The sequence below is a fragment of the Phoenix dactylifera genome, chromosome 15, assembly GCF_051530095.1.
Source record: "Phoenix dactylifera cultivar Ajwa chromosome 15, Ajwa_hap1_PhDact_Kaust_v1.1, whole genome shotgun sequence".
In the NCBI taxonomy this organism is placed as follows: domain Eukaryota; kingdom Viridiplantae; phylum Streptophyta; class Magnoliopsida; order Arecales; family Arecaceae; genus Phoenix; species Phoenix dactylifera.
In genome coordinates this window covers 10,704,052-10,722,029 of record NC_143204.1, presented here as the reverse complement: position 1 = coordinate 10,722,029, position 17,978 = coordinate 10,704,052, and the positions used below count along the sequence as shown (strand labels likewise).

The window sequence follows — 17,978 nt, the reverse complement described above, 5'->3', positions numbered from 1 at the left end:
AGATCGGGTGCTACGACATTGAACCATTCCTTTTATGAAGGTACAACGAAACAATCATACGGAAAGAGAGGTTACTTGGGAGCTCGAAGAAGAGATGAAGGTCAAGTATCTGCAGTTATTCGAAATCTTAGGTGTATAAATTTCGAGGACGAAATTTTTTTTAGGAGGGAAGAATGTAAGGGCCCACATTTTGGGTTTGGGCCGGCCTCTAAGCAAGGGCGGCCCAACGCGTCAAAAAGGGGGAGGGAGTCTCCCGATTGAAATGCCCTCCCTCCCCTGTTTCAAAATACCTTCCCCTCCTCCTGAATCCACCGGAAGGGAAGTTATAGGGTGATAAAACCCTACCAAATCAGGCCAAGGATCTCCTCCCTCCCATCCTAGGGCATCAACCGAGAGCCTCCCACAAACCAAGAAAAAAAAAAGAAGAGGGGAGATTGGGGTTCTAGCTTGCCGCGGAAGGGATCGGACCATCGTCGTCGATCCAGTCGGGAGGATCTCGCCGGAAGCAAGGTGAGTCGTCCCTCCTCCTTTCTCAATCTTTGGATCCATGTTCCTCTTGAATCCGGTCGGCGAGCCATTGGATTCGAAGACAAAGGAGTGGTTGCTTTTTCCTTCTCCCGTTCGGCGGCTTATTGCCGGGGGTGGCACGTGGCCTGCCGTCGTCGGGCGGTGCATGGCCGGCACCACGTAGGGTCGATGATTGCTGGGGTCGTTGCCAACAGGGACTGCCGCGACCGAGCACGCCGACAGTGACTGCCACCGAGCATGCCACGGGGAGAAAATAGAAGGAAGGAGAGAGAGAGAGGGAGGGAGGAAGAGCCACTCGGTTCTCTCCTCTTTCTTTACCTTTCCCTTCTCTCTCTCTAGTTTATCTCTCTGTTGGGGTCTCTCTCTCTAAACTTAGATTCGGGGAGATCATTGTTTTGAGGGTTCTGGGTTGTCATATGTCTTGAGTAAATTATAATATTGACTTGGTTTTGTAGGAAAACAATCTGTTGGACGAGAGGATGTTGAGCAGGATTTTGCGCATCCCGGTTCATAGATCGCCGTGAGGGCGGGTGATTAGTTGTCTGAGTTTTCAACAAAGGGTAAGAATCCTTGTACGCCAATCCTACATGATATAAATATTTTTGCACCATATATATTGATATGCTATGATCCTAAATTATATTTTGATCGTGTTGGCTTGTGATTGGTATTATGATGGATGCATGTATGTGTATAACCTATACCTGCATAATTGGATTTATGGATGTGGTAGTATGGACTAACCATGTTATATTGATTGCCCTGTCACGGGCTGGAAACGTGACCATGGTTAGTCTAGGTTGGAAATAAAGTGGAAAAGGGAATGGATGTGTGTTTGTGAAATGATTAAGTGAACAGGGACTTTGGGCTTATCTCGTTATTATTGATTGCCCTATCACAGGCTGGAAATGTGATATTATCGATTATCCCGTCACAGGCTGGAAATGTGATATTATTGATTGCCCCATCACAGTCTGGAAATGTGATACTATCGATTGCCCCGTTACAGGCCGAAAACATGACCGGGATGTAGCCCAAAGTCGGAAAGATAATTGATCCGAATCAAGTTAATATAGAATGGAAAGAAAAAGTATTGAAAACATTAATGAAGATTTATGAGCTATCGTATGCTATATCATTCTTGCGTGGTTGGACTTTCATTGGTATTTGACGTACATACTTATATTGATTATTTGAGCCTTTTGATAGCCGGTTTATGATTTCATGAAATGTGCATCGATTTGTCGTGGCTTTCAAATTCATATTATTATTGTGTTGGTATGGATGTGTAGAAATTTTTACTGGGCTATAAAGCTCATCCCCCCTTCTTCTTTCTTTTTTTCAGAGTTGCAGGATGCATAGACATGGATGGGATGAGCGTAGAGTGCAAGTATGAGAGTCATTAGTTACTTAGTTTATCTTGATATCAATGAATATTGAAAGCTTTTGTAAATAAACCAATTTGATTATCTGGTCATGTTGGATTTATCTATTTGATTTAAGTGATTAACTATGGAATTATCGGATTTTTGTTCATCTTAGGCCTTGCATGATCTTTAGGGCACTGCTCTAAGGCTCATGCGGCCAGTTGCGTACCGGACCCGGATGCTGGGTTCGGGGCGTGACAGAAGGATTTGAATAACCGCGGCCAGGGTTTGGACTTGTTGGGCGAGCAGGTAAAACTGCTCTGGCTAGATTTGAGAGGTTTGGTCTGCAGGGACGTGTGATGCAGAAGGTGGACTTTGGAGAGAGCAGTCGGGCACTGTTCCCGACTGCTCGACGCATTTGGGGCCCATTGGCTCATTATTCTTGTGATCACGACTCAAACCCTTTTTCTAGCGCCAAAAATGTTGTGGTTCAAATTTAGCCCAAGGGTGACCATGCTGGTGGAGCCGAGGGAGCCGCCGGCAGTTGAAAGGAGAAGACGGGAGCCACCTCCTGCGCTACGGCCGCAGACCTGCACAAAGCCTCACCAGTATTTCCGGTGAGGACCCTCCGATGATCAAGTTAGAGTGGGATATCGTTGGTCCAACCAACACTACAACAGAAAAGGTTTTTGCCGACTTTGTATTGCCGACGCTAGTTAAAAGCGTCGGCGATTTTTTTTTTGGGGACAGTAACCGCCGACGCTTCTGAGAAGCGTTGGTAAAAAAGCTTTCTTTAAGCGTTGGCATCTGGGTACATTACCGAACGGAATATTTAATCCCCGACGCTTATAAGCGTCGGCATATCGGAAGAACACGACGACGCTTATAAGCGTCGTCGGACTTCATTCCTCCAAAACCCGATCGACCCCCTCCCTCTAAAGCCCTAAATCCCCATCTCACGCCGACCGACTCCCTCTCTTCTTAACCCTTTTCACCGATCTCATCCATTCTCCTCCGCCGAGCGCTCTCCGTCGTCGCGATGGGGGGAGTCGCTGCTGATGCAGGCGTTGAGCAAGCGGCGGACGTGGGTCTTCCTCTTCCTCGTCGTCTACTCCCTCCTCCTCTCCTCCTCCTGGAACCTCCTCCTCTCCATCCGCTCCTAGTACAACTCGGCGGCCGCCTCCGCCTCCTCCCGCGCCGCCGCCGGCTGGAAGGCCCTCTACGCCTCCGCGCTCTACGGAGGGGTCTTCGGCCTGCTCTCCATGGGGGCGGTGCTGGCCGTGGCGGTGCCGGCCACGTTGGTCACCTGGATCACGATCCTCGTGCTACTCGCCCTCTTCAAGCTCCTCCTCCTCGCCTTCGGCCTCGGCCCCCTCTGCCCCTCCCTCCCCCTTCTCCCCTTCCTGTTCACCTCCTTCTTCCCTGTCAAGATCCAAACCAAACCCAAGCCCAAACCTCCCATCTCTTCATCTTTGTCCACCCTTCACCGCCTCATCACTGCCGTCAGGGTTCTCCTCTTGGCCACCATCATCTCCAGCTACCGCTATAGTGATAGAATGCATCCGTACCTCCTCCTCGCCATCTACTGCTGCCACATCTACCTGATCCTAGATCTCGGTCTCGCCTCCATTGCCAAGATCGCCACCGGTCTCCTTGGCCTCGAGCTGGAGCCCCAGTTCAACAACCCCTTAGGCGCCTCCTCCCTTCAGGACTTCTGGGGCCGCCGCTGGAACCTCATGGTCTCTTCCATCCTCCGCCCCTCCGTCTACGACCCCGTTCAAGCCCGCTGGGGGCTCGACGCCGGCATCCTCGCCACCTTCTTCGTCTCCGGCCTCATGCACGAGCTCATGTTCTACTACCTCACCTTGGCACTTCCCACCGGGGAGGTTACCGCGTTCTTCGTCCTCCACGGGCTGCTCACGGTGGCGAAGAGGAAGGTTCGGAAGGCCGGCTGGTGGCGGCCGCACCCCGTCGTGGCGGCGCCGCTTGCACTCGGGTTGATCGTCGGCACCGGGTACTGGCTCTTCTTCCCGCCCCTCCTGAGAGGTGGGGCCGACGCGGTGGGGCTGGTGGAGTTTTCTGCTGTGATGGGAGTTTTCCAAACCCCCTCCAATATCCCATGTACTTTTTGCTGATGACATGCAAGTAGCAAGGGCGATAGTAAAGGATAGAATTCTACTTAAAATCCCTTGTTGATGCTTGTTAATTATAGCCGGCCAAGCTATTAATACATCTAAATCCCATCTTATCTTCAGCCCAAGAACCCCAAGAGCAATTAAGTCTAATATATGCAAGGTTTTTTCCATGCAGGAGAGCAGGGGGTGTGGAAATATGTAGGGGTTCCTCTATTAGGTATGCCTCTAGCCTCTTTGAATTTTAATTTTCTATTGGATAAGGTGGCAACGGAGATTGCAAGTTGGAAATGGAAGGCTTTATCTCTGGCTGGTAGAACAACCTCACTCCAACTTGTGCTTTCATCTATTCCTATCTGTTGTATATCCTGTGTCAGTGTGCCTTTATCTATCAATACAAGACTTGACAAGGAGCTTTCGGGCTTTGTTTTATGGGGACATACTTCTGATAGGAGGGGTCTTCATCTAGTTTCTTGAGCAAATGTTTGTATACCAAAAGACCATGGTGGTCTGAGTTTGTGTTTATTGGCGCAAATGAGGTATGCTTTCTTATGTAAGATGGCTGTGCATGTGGTCTTGAAACCTGACTCTTTATGGGCGAAAGTGAAACCTGACTCTTTTTTTTTTTTACTAGTTTTTGTTCTATCATTGCATCTCCAGAGTCTTTCAGAATATTTCGTCTAAATCATTACATTTTTTTTTCATAATCTATAAAATTTGGATTTATAGCTGTACGTTGTCTATTTTGTGTTAATGCTTTTTGGTGGATAGCTATATTCTTCCTTAATTCCTGGGATTTTCTTCATTTACTTGCTGTTATCACTAGAATCCGAGGATAAAGTATGGGCTTGGATGTCTCACATCTAATTCCATGTAATTCTCTTTTTCTTGGAGTTAACCTTTTCTTTTGTTGCTTTTTATTGACCGAAATTGGTCCATTGTATTGTTATTGCTTGAAGGTCTTTCCTCTGCTCTTTTGGTGTGCTTTTGAGGTTTAATTGTTTTGGGTGGGAAAAATTGTGTTACAAGCTCATGATTAATAGATAACAAGATTGTTCTCTTGTATTTCCCTCCTTCCCACCATTTGTGTTACTCGATCTATTGTTCTGCTTCTTTGTTTAGCTGACTGAGCTCTTTTTGCTTATTTTTCACTGAAATTGTGCCTCCCGTTATTATCTTGTTTAAAGCATTACTGAATGTTTTGAACTCTGATTTGATAACTCACTGGTGATATGGAACATTGAATGGAGATTTGTAGGAGATTTTTGGCCCAACACATACTCGTATGTTGACAGGGCTTTACACATATGGTGTCTTTTTATCCTTATGTTTGCACCAATAATGTGGCTTACATGTTCTTCATGCGATCTAAGAACTAGATCAGTTTCATATCATCTCCAACATGGCAATCATGATTGTCATGCAGAACAGCTTTACAAGCTGATTCATTACATTCAATGCTACTGTGCCTTTTCCTTGTCTTCTTTTTTTCAAGGAAATTGCTTCTTAGTACTATGACTTTATCTATAATCATATGTTTACATGTGTTCTCTTATGTTTATTGATCACTTCAATTGGACTCTATCATCTAGGTACCCATCATACTGTCGACCAAATATATGGCCTTCCATTTCTTTGCCTGAGCTTGAACAAGGTACATGGGCATCTCTCCTCTGAATCCATATATGTGAATAATACTGGAGAAGGTTCTTCAGTCTGTTGGGTAAATTGTATATTATCATCTTCATGAGATTCCTAAGAGGAAGTTATATCCATCACTGTGAGAACTTTGAGAATATGGTCCCTTCCAATTCTTATTTGAAATGCTTCTGAAATGTTGAGTGATTCATGTTGGTAGAATTAATTGGGTGATTCTCATAATAAATTTTCCTGTAATTTCTTTCTCTAATTATTTTAACTATTCTTTTATAGATCCAAGATTCTTCACGCTTATTCTCTGATTCAAATTCTAGCATCCATCACTCAAGTTCTTGACCCAAAGATTCATCAACACCTAGGTATATTTTCAATTTTTGTGATTATGTATCACCGTCTTTATAATTAAAAATTTAACTTTGTTTATCAGATAATAACCATATTTTCTTTATTTCTTTTTTCTTGTCCTTCAGCTTCTTTTTTTCAGTCAAAGTTTGTTCTGTTATGACAGTATGCGGTTTTCTTGTCAAAGTTTGTTCTACTTGATGGATGTTTCCTCCTTCAAATGTTTAATGAGGATCTGCAAGCGGAGGAGCTCAGATCGCTTTTCGACGATAATGTGTGCCTCAAATGTCATATTCTTGTAGACCTGATGTTGCTAGAAAATCAACTTCCGTATTTCATTGTCCAGCATCTCCTCGAAACACTGGGGATGCCAGAGTGGGATAGCTCCCGCCTTCTGAATGCTGCCATCGATGCGTTCGATGACTTTCTGCCATCGTTCTGGAGAGGTCCACAGCCAGAGCTGCCCGCCGAAGGCTTCGATGTGGATCATTTACTCCACTTGATCCATCGATGGATCCGGCGATTCCCAAAATCAGAGGTGACCAACACAGCAAGCTACAGTAAACGATCAAGGACTACTTATTCTGCTTTATCCCTAATAATCGACAAGACTGGGGATTGGCTCTCCAAGGTGTTGCCGCGCCGTACCAATTCTTCGAGTTCAGAGGTATTCCTAAGAACCCTCCCCCCCATTACTAGACTTGCAGAGGCTGGAGTGAAAATCGAGGGGAGCAAGTCAGCATCTGGCTTTCTAGACATTACGTTCTGTAAGGATCAGGGGGTGTTGGGAATCCCGGCCATTTTTGTTGATGAGTCAATGAACTTCTTTTTTGCAAACCTAATTGCTTTGGAGCAAAGTTGTAGGAGACACGAGATGGATGTCACTGAATATACCAAGTTTCTGGATGCCATCATCAACACCTCAAGAGATGTGGAGTTGCTTCACCGGGAAGGGATCATTCAACCGCATATTGGAGATGACCAGGACATTGCATAGTGGAAGTACATTGCAAATGTAAATTGACAGTATGAATGTAATTTGACAATATGAATGTAATTTGACAATATAAATATTTTGATAAATATGTTTGATTGTGCTATGAGTATAATCTCGTTTAGTGTGAATGCCTTTGATTTTGTAAACAGAGTTTTAAAAAAAATTAAATTTTTTTAAAAAAAATCATACTCTAACGACGCTTTAAAGCGTCGTTAAAATCCCGGTGTTTTAACTATTACCGATGCTTTAAAGCGTCGGTAGGTTTGACTTTAACGACGCTTTAAAGCGTCGCTAGTTACCGACGCTAAAAAGCGTCGCTAAATTGCAATTAGCGACGCTTTTATGCGTCGCTAAATTGGACTTTACCGACGCTAAAAAGCGTCGCTAATGACCGACGCTTTTGAAAGCGTCGGAAAATGTTTTATCCACTGTAGCATAGGCGACGCTTTACCGACGCTTGGGAAAGCGTCAGGATGGTTTTTACCAACGCTTAAAAGCGTCGCTAATGGCCAAAAAAAGCGTCGCTAATGCCCAATTTTCTTGTAGTGCAAAAAGTCCCTTAGAAATTATCTGACCGAGCTATTTATAGCCTCGGTGGAGTGGCCTAGGTGGCAGAGGTACTGTCAACCCTCATTATGAAGGGGCGTGGCTCTGAGACGGATGGCGCGCAGCTCAAGCTGGCTGGTGACGTGCGGTACAGCCCGTTCTTGAGAACGGTAGGGTGTTGACAATCACGACAGGGTATGACCGGAGTAGTCAAGGTGTCGTCTGACTGCTGTTGGCCGGTTATGGAGATATAACATGGTAGTGTGGTGAAGTACGGCCACGTAGGTGGGCGTAGGCCCGCACATGGGTGCGGTCGTTGGCGAGGCCGAGCTCCTTCAGTAGTCGCGTCATACGTTTGACGAGGTCGGCTTAGCAGGTGTTGGAAGTAGCTTGGCTTTCCGGATTCCGAGGCATGCTCGCTGGAGCGCTCTGAGCTCGATGGTCGGGGCGTACTGCTGGGGTTGGCGCCCCGAGCTTAGTTGGGGCGAATCAGGGATTGTCTGAAGGTACCCCGAGCTTGGTCGAGGGAGTCGGCGAATATCTGGAGTTGGTGAAGCTTTCGGCCGAGTTCCGAGGATGAGCTGACCTCGGGTCGAAGCGAAGATTCAGCTGACTGTCATTGATGTTTAATGGGCCGAAACTGGGCGGCCTTTTAGTTATGGGCAGGACGATCCATTTTTCCCCCTATCAATAGGTATCTCTTCTTCTTCCCCTTCTCCCTTCTTCTCTTCCTTCCTTCACCTCCTTGCCCTACTATTTGACTTGGATCTACTGCAAATCTAGGTTTAACCAACAAATTTACATAAATCTCTATTCTTGCAATAGATGTGGCATATCTGAGTTATAGTAGAAAATAGCTCTCAAATAAATTGCATAAACTATTCTTGAATCCAATGCTTGGATCTAAGTTACAGTAGAATGTTCTAGAAAACTAGTGCGCGGATTTGATTCTATATATGGGTTTTGTATTAAAAAAAGAAAAAAAATAATGTAGTATTTTGATTGTTGTAATTAGTTTCTTAAGGAAGTTTTTTGATAAAATAATATTTTGGATGTTATTACTTTCTCAAGGAAGTTTTTAGAATTAGTTTGATTTGTCCGCTAAGTGTGCTCGCTGGGTAAGTAGTGATTCACCTTCCTTAGATTGTTCAATTATTTACTTTGAATAATATTTATATCAAATAAATTATAAATTGATTAACATACTTCATGAATTTTATGAAGTTGTGTTTTAAAAAGAAAAACAAAATTATAAATTGAATATGTTATTTTATTACCAACATTATGCATATATATTTAGAAATCTTATGTTGAACATGCATATCAATTTAGAATTTGATATATCTCTCTATATATATATATCATTTATTAATGGCTTTAATGTATTTTGAAGTTTGTTCTTCCAACCTAACTACTGTTTGGACCCTATTAATTAGAAATTATGTATCAGTACTTTGACCGTTTCAAAACTTATTATTCTGGCTTTGCGATAGGGTATAACTGTAGTATTCTGGCCTACTCTATAAGATATAAATATAATATTCTGACCCACCTTTTGAATATATAAGTATAGTATTCCGGCTCATCAGCATTGTTTAAGTGCAATTTTCTAGCCTGGCCACAAGGTATAAGTATGGCTATAATCTAAAAGACTATTGAGTTGAATTACAATATTTTAAATTATTTTATTTTGAATATAATGTGAATATGAATACAAATATGAATATGAACGTGATTACTTGAACACACATGAATATTCTTGATTATAAAATTTGTTTTTTTAAATATAATGATTTTTCTTATATTCTTAGTATTAGCAAGAATACTTAGTTAAATTATTACTTGAATTATCTTGTTAAGGTATTCATTATTTACTAACCTATTGAGCTCATTATTTAACCTCTTCTTTCTAAATAGATTCAGAGAACTAGTTGTTGATGGAGTATGGTTATGGGAGTGTGACTAGATGCAAAAACTAAATGATAGATATAGCTCAGAATTTCATATACATTTCCTTAGTTTAAATGTTGGAAGCATTTTTATAGGTTCCTTTCTTTAGTTTAATATTTCGAGATCAAATGATATTAGATTATTGTGAACAAAGATTCTTAGAGGCCCTTGTTAGTTTTGGACTTGTCACCTATTAAATTTAAATTTCTAGTTGCTTTGTTTTTTATCTAATTGCCTTCTTTATTATGATATTGTAATGGATGCTCGCATGCTTGTAAGGAAATGCCCTATGAGCATGCGGCAGTTGTCATGTTTCTGACCCCCAATTTTGGATTGGGGAGGAGAGAGAAATAAGGTATGGCTCCACTATCCATCATCTTCTCATATTTTAACCAAAACTTGATGCATATTGGAATCATAACCCTCGTGGTTGCATGACCTGAAGCCAACCTCTAGACTACTCTTAGTCCAGTTAAGGGGAGAATATAAGATGACACTTGACTCACAAGTGTCCAAATGGGTTAATATTTTTGCTAATTAGGTTAACTTACACTGATAGATATGGTTTCATGCACATCAAATCCACAAGATAACTTTATCCTGGCCAACATAAATTAAATTTGAAACTTAACCTACTTTTATTGTGCCTAGCATCAAGTAAGCTTTCATCTTGAATGATCAAATTCAGAGCTTAGAAGACAAAGTTATCGCTAAAAGACCAAAGCAGTACTGCTAATGTAGTTCAGGACCAGATATCTAATAGCAAGGCTTGTGCTATTAGATATTGGATGGTTGTAACTACATGATCAAACCTATTTCTTAGGGTAAAAACTATGTTGTTAGATCCAAATTCGAGTTTCAGAAATTACGAAATCATCCCAAATCAAGTTCAGGTTAGACTAGGAGGTATGTGACAGTAGTTAACATGCTATTTGACTACACTACAAAAAAAATAGTTTTTCCCCGCATTTTTTATAGCCTTTACCGATGCTTATTAGCGTCGGTGAAAACTCAGCCGATGCTAAAGAAAGCGTCGGTGATATCTGAGTGGAAAAAGTTTTTGTCGACGCTAAGAAAAAGCGTCGGAAAAACTCTAGCTTTACCGACGCTTACAAAAACGTTGGCGTATGTTGTTTTTCCAACGCAACAACGCGTCGGCATAAATTAGAACTTGGGTGTGGCAGATAGTGGCGATTTTTTAGCGGGGGTTTTTACTGACGCTTCCAAGCATCACCTAAACGTTTATATTGTCATATATGATGAAATTTACATAATAAGTTTAAAATTATAACGTATTTTGAAAAATATAAGAAAGATGTATATAAAACTCCTTAGATAACAGTCTCAAAAATATCAGGGACCGGATTCAGCACCATCATCATCTCTACGAGCTGTTGAAGTATCAGAAATCTACAAAAATAAAAGAGAAACTTTAGAAGTTAGGAATATGAAAATCATTAACTAATGAAAATAAGTGATAATTATGTAAAGTCATCAAATATATATAGTTATTTACCTGAGGAGGGAGAAATTGCTGTAACATAGATGAAATATGCTCAAGTTGAGACTGCAGAGTTTGTTCGTTCTGCTTCAGCTCCGCCAACTCTGCCTGATGGCGATCTTTCATATCTTCAATTGTTGCTCGAAGTTTACTAACTTCTGTATTGCTACTACCTTCTCTAGCATTTCTTGTATACATTCCCACTACAGACAACTGAGTGGGGGTAACTCCAACGCCATAACCCCTCACTCGACCATAACGCTCTGGGCCCAATAATTCGGCGAGCACCTGAGCTTCAACATGACTGGTCGCGTCGGATGATGATGACTTCCTGACACGCTCTGAAATAAGAGTTGTTGCCCTGTCCTATATCTCTCAAAAGAAAAAATCATATTAATGTATGACAATAATAGAACTAATAATAATATCGTTGAAAGATTCAACGATGAATATATACAACTATATCTCTTGCCTCCTTCCGAACAAAACTGCCATCTCGGTGGGTGTGAGTCATCTTATAAAACTCCACCTTACTAGACTCCCTCCACCCATTATCATCCATCACAGTAAAGTTAAACTTCTTTTTCCATGAATATATATTTGAGAAAAATATTACAATACAAAACATACATATCCATGAGATCATTCAGTCATGGCACTGTCAAGTACAATAAAAACAAAGAATGATGGCTCGATATACCAATAGTTATCCTAACCAGAAATATATGAAAGAAGCAGTCCTTAGGTTGAACATGGGGACAAGTCATGAAAAGCCAATGGTGGGAAATGAAAAATGGTTATCTCAAAACTGTTGGAAATTGTGTCCCAAAGCCAATTTTTAATTGTAAGAAATTGGATTATGTATATATTTTATTAAAATAAATAAAAATTTATTCTGGCAATTTTCTATTCATCACAAGTGTTACATCTTCAAATTGAACTCCTGTGTATTGTGATGAAGTCCTTAGGACTAATTTAGTGGATAAAATCATTTAGTCCTTAAACCAGTTCGCGACCAAATGATGAGCTGTCAATTGGACAATAGCTATGTCAAGTATAGGTCGTTGTGTGTCATTTAGTTGGTTGTCCTCTTAAACCAAGAAGTGTGGAGACACTGTATGGCATACAGGTGAGATGTAGGAGTACATCATCACTGAACAGTGACTCACCTGCGTAGCACTCTACTGTCGGGAGTTAGCTCGTAAAGCGTATGGGCATAAGTACCCCTTAGACCTGAGACTGTCACGGTGACTTGCAAGCAACTCACTGTACTTAGGCACTGGATGACCTGAATTTCTAATTCAGGGATCGGAAGGATGCTGGGTGCAGTCAAGTACTCGCGAAGTCTGTGTACGAGTCAAGATGGGATTGACCGCTCCAGATTATAGGAGTTGATGTCTCGCTGTATTTCAATTCAGTAAAACCTTGGCCAGGGTAAACCAAGTGATGGTCACTTGATTTGATTAATTGAAATACACTATGGATGACCGGACCCAGAGTTCGACAGTCCACTCTGAGGTCATCTTGAGCATCGATGGTCATAGGGATGAATTATGCAACAACCATACGTCTAGGTTCTTGAATGTTGCTTTGCATATTCGACCTATCCGGACATCGGGTATCATTGCTAGATGGTCACCTCGATTAGTGCATGGAGTAGTCCATGTACTACCGGCTTACTGTTCGAACCTATCGGAGTCACGCACATTAGTCAAGCTAAGTAGGAAGGTCTTGACCCAATTTAATTAAGAATTAAATTGTGGGTCATTTGGAATTTGGTTCTGTCTATGTTCAGCTAGCACTGAACATGAGGTACATGCTAAATTTCATGGATGAACAACTAATTAAGTCTGTATTTCGGGTCAATCAAGTTTTAATTAATATAATTGAACTTGATCAGGACTCAATTGTTGAGATTGGATTTGATTGGGTCTCAATTAGTGTAATTGGGCTCGATCATGATTTAATTGGGATTTAATTTCGTATTTGTTCTGATCTAAGTCGGACTTGGATCGAGCCGAAACTGGACCTAATTGTATCTCTCATGAGTCGGACTCATGTGGAATTTTTTCGGGTCAAAAATCATTCAAATGGGCTGTCAATTTGGTTTAGAACTAAATAGGCTTGCTTTATTTCAAAATGGGCTAACCCATTTCCTATTTGACTAATCCCATTTAAATGGTTACGGCTGACTTATTTTTAAACTCCCATGGACCCGTGGACCACTCCCCCTCATGGACCCTTAAGGATTTTTTTGTGAACCGCGATGGAGAAAAGCCTGGGAGGAGAAAACAGAGCCTTCTTCCTCCCGGCTTCGTCTCCACACCGTGCCACCGTCTGGCCTCCGGCCGCTCTGTCGTCTGGACCGGAATGTCCGGTTTTGAACCGGCTACATTCCGGTTAAATTTGATTTTTGAAATCCGGCTGTTATCGGATGGATTTACTATTTTTTCCCCACGTTTGTTTTTGAAACGAACGTTATGAATTTATAACGTATGGATTCGTAAAGACAGTCATTACTCCTCTTAAATCCTCTCTGCGTTGGCCTATAGATAGACCAACGTTTTCCTCTTGAATACAGAACGAATCAGAGAGAAAAAGGTGTGAATCTGTCCGTGAAATTTTGGGAAGAAACTTCACAGACAGAGGCGGCTTCGGTGGGATTTTTCTAAAGGAGAAGAGGAAGAGAGAAGAAGTGGTCCTTCTCTCTCAATCTTCTCCTAGTGGGAAGCATTCAGATCCGGCTTTCTAGTCTCCTCTTTTCTCCTCTGCGATCAGTCCAAAATTGAAGCTCTCGGGTTGGAAACGGGAGAGAAGGAAGAAGAAGAAGGAGAAGAAAAGAAAAGTGTTTCTTCTAGGGTCCTTTTTTTGCAAAAAGTGGTTTTGCAAAATACAGTTATCGTCCAACCTTCCTACGAAGCTCGACGTGCGTGCGAAGTAGAGGGCTTGCAGATCCAGGCCTTGCAGAGCTACCTTCAGGGATCTAGATCCAGATCCAGATTCAAATTACCTCGACCAACTTCCGCTACGGGCTTGAGGTAATTTTACATAAAAGTTAAATTTAATATTTATAATTGTTATAAATAAAATATAAAAAAAATTAAAACTGATTTTTCATGCCTGGCGTTCGATTTTATCGGACAACTCGGAAATTTTTTTCCTTCAACTGGTATCAGAGCCAGGTTGGCCGATGGAATTGGCCTATAATATCTAGAATTATGCATGATTTAATTTTTAAATTTAGATTAGATCTAGATTTATTGATAAAATATCAATCTTGTGCTGAATTATAAGGTTGTCCTGCTATAAGGTTAACCCCTTATAGTGAAAAGGTTGTCCTAGCACAAAATTGAGATTAATTTGTATCATAAAATAAATAGTTTATTTTTGTGAAATTATGCATAATTGATGTTTATGAAATTTCAGTTTTAAATTTATTATGACCACAAAATTTAAATATAAATTGTTTATATTTGGAATAAATTGACACCTTGAATCCATGATCATAATGCATTTAATAAAGAATTAAATGTTGAATTTAAAATTTAAAATTTGAATTTCAAATAAAGATTTAAAATTCAAAATTTGAAATTCGAATTAAAATTTAAATTTGATCATCGGATTTGGGGCATGGGTTAGCACAATCAGATTAGTTGACTAGGTTAGACCTAATCATGAAATCAAATTGAAATGGACTAACTTAAGAAACATGATTTAATCTAATCAATAGTTGAACTAGACTAAATCAAGGTTTATAAAATGATCAAACTCAATAGTTGTAGTTTATCATATCCAAACATTTCAATTGGATCTGATTGTGGCTTAGTGGTCGAGCCCGAGTTCCCAAGGATAACCTAAATCAACTTGATAAACCAATTGGTGTCTAAGGTAAGTCGGCATTTGATCATGGTTTTTAATTGGGGCTACCTCTTACCTGGCCAACATAGTTGGTGTCTAGGAAAGAGGTTAATGGCGTAACCCTCCCATGATCTCTCTTACCTGGCCAATTTGGTCGATCAAGTTTTGATTAAGGTACCTTGAGACTTGGCACTCACCCATGCCATTAAGAAAAATCAGTGTGACTGATTTAGGTGTCTAATAGACAAATAAGAGCTAGTCCTCTATATGATTTGGTGAAGTCAGTGGGAGGATTTAGAATTATCGGTCAGTGTTACATATCATTTAAAATCCTCTAAATTATTAGGTCCTTAAAATGATAAAGTTATATAGATAACTAGATCTTAGCCTCCCATTAAGGTGAATGATAATGGGTCTAATATTACAGTTGAACATGCAGGACGCTTCCGTCTGGTGTTCCTCTGAATACTGGAATTATCCTTCGTTATATGATAACTTTTTGAGCTATCTAATTGTGATTAGGTTGGCCGAGCCTTCCTCGGGCCTGATCATACATTAGGTAGTGTCATCGAGTTAGTTCATTAATGGTTGGACCTAACCAGGATCTTCAGTGGAGGCCTCCGCCTACTGATTACCACTTGGGGCAAAATTGATTGCTAGAAATTGTTTAGAGAAATAATTGGTAATGTACCTACCCTTAGATGCACATGGGTTGGCCGAGCCTTCCTCGGGCCCGTATGCAGTCTATGCGGATTCTAGTACCCACTAGGGAATTAAAGTAATTCCTCGAATTAAAGGTAGAGGCTATTAATTCGATTAAAATAGTGGGAGAAAACTTTAGACTAAAGTCCAAGTCTTTAGGATTAAATAAATCATATACTGATTAGTTGGGTTTTTCCTTTATTTTTCAGATATGGCTAACTCATTGTCCCTCCGAACACTATTAGACAATGATAAGCTTAATGGACCTAACTTCGATAGCTGGTATCGAAAGATGAAAATAGTATTAGAGCATGAGCGGATCTTGTATGTGATATCGGATCCTGCACCTGAGGAACCTGCAGCCAATGCACCACGTGCAATTAGAGACGCTTATCAAAAGTGGCTCAACGATCGCACTACAGTGCGTTGCATCATGAGGGCCTCGATGAATGACGAGTTTAGTCGTAAATTCGAGGAAGCGCAGCCAGTGGAAATTCTTCAAATGTTGAAGGAGTCTTTCGGCACACCTGATGATGTTGAACGACATAAGACCTCCTGCGCTATATTCAATGCCCGCATGAGGGAAGGGGCATCGGTCACCGATCATGTATTGTACATGGTCGAACAAATCGATCGCCTGAGTAAACTTGGCTTTCTTTTGCACGAGCAATTGGGCAAGGACGCCATTTTGAACTCACTTCCCAAGTCCTACCTGACCTTCCTTAGTCATTATAGAATGACTAAACCTGAAGTATCCTATCATGGTTTGCTAGGTTTACTGCAGACCTATGAGAAGGATCACCAACTCAAAAAGGAAACGGTGAATGTGGTAGGTGGGACTTCTGCAGGACTTTCTTCCTTTAAGAAAGGAAAGAAGAAGAAGGTGCAAAAAGCTCGTGCTGGGGTCTCTAAGCCCAGCCAGACTAAGAAGCGTAAAGCCGATAAGAGCAAGGCAGAGTGCTTCTTCTGTAAGAAGATGGGTCATTGGAAGCGGAACTGTCCGGCTTACATAGCGTCCCTTGATCCAAACAGGCCTAAGAAGAAAAAGCAGCAAACAGTTGCTGCACAAGGTAATTATATGATAACACCTTGTAATTTTTCAATTTATGATTCTACCACTTGGGTATTGGATACTGGAAGTCCAATTAACATTTGCAATTCGTTGCAGGGACTTCAAGTTAGTAGAAGATTCAAGAATGACGAGAGATTCCTGAACGTTGGAGATGGAAGATCAGTTCCAGTCCTAGCTTTAGGAGTCATTGAGCTTGTTTTTGAATCTAGAGTAGTCATATTAGATGATTGTCATTATTGTCCAACATTTTTAATGAATGTCATCTCTGTAGGCCTTTTGGCCAAAAATGGTTATTGCTTATCAATAATAGAAAATTTTTGTGATATCATTTTGAATGGTATTAAAATTTTTCGTGGACAATTGAAATATGGCATTTATACTCTATCACTGCCTGTGAATGTAATGTACACCTCTAATAAACGCCCTAAGTTAGATAATGTCAATGAAGCCTATTTGTGGCATTGCCGGTTAGGTCACATAAATAAAAACAGGATAAACAGGTTAGCCCAACAGGGCATTTTAGAAATCAATGATTGTGAATCATTGCCAACTTGTGAATCCTGTCTTCTGGGTAAGATGACCAAGTCACCTTTTTCTGGAAAGGGTGAACGAGCCAGTGATGTTCTTGGCCTCATACATACTGATGTATGTGGACCTATGAACGTAAGTGCCAAAGGTGGTTATGCCTACTTCATAACCTTCACAGATGACCTATCCAGGTATGGATATGTCTATCTGATGAAGCATAAGTCGGAATCATTTGAAATGTTCAAACGATTTCGTAATGAAGTAGAAAAACAGACTGGAAAGAGTATTAAGATCCTTCGGTCAGACCGAGGAGGAGAATACCTTTCCGGTGATTTCTTGACTTATCTAGAGGAGAATGGGATTCTCTCACAATGGACCCCTCCAGGAACACCTCAGCACAATGGTATATCCGAAAGGAGGAATCGAACTCTGTTAGACATGGTTCGATCCATGATGGGGTTTACTAGTCTGCCTCTATCTTTTTGGGGTTATGCTTTAGAGTCTGCGTGTATAATACTAAATAAGGTTCCAAGTAAGTCTGTTGAGAAGACTCCATATGAGATATGGACTGGGCGTAAGCCGACACTTTCATACCTTAGGGTTTGGGGATGTCCGGCTTATGTTAAACGTTCTCAAACTGACAAACTTGGTCCTAGGTCCGATAAGTGTTATTTTGTAGGGTACCCCAAGGAAACTAGGGGTTATTACTTCTATCTTCCTAATGAACAAAAGGTGTTCGTAGGACTTAAGGCAACCTTTTTGGAAAGGGAATTTCTTAGTGAAGGAATTGTTGCCT

At 41.1% G+C, this 17,978-nt stretch overlaps 1 long non-coding RNA gene and 1 pseudogene across 1 annotated transcript; both read left to right on the top strand.

The window, feature by feature from the left end:
• Positions 1-3,157: 3,157 nt before the first annotated feature.
• On the top strand, positions 3,158-4,030 carry LOC149751220 (putative long-chain-alcohol O-fatty-acyltransferase 5 pseudogene; annotated as a pseudogene).
• Positions 4,031-4,264: 234 nt separating this feature from the next.
• LOC149751219 (uncharacterized) lies at positions 4,265-7,090 on the top strand. The gene is made up of 3 exons (XR_016398568.1): positions 4,265-6,045; positions 6,157-6,695; positions 6,893-7,090. It is a non-coding gene; the product is annotated as an uncharacterized LOC149751219 (long non-coding RNA).
• The last annotated feature ends 10,888 nt before the right edge of the window (positions 7,091-17,978 follow it).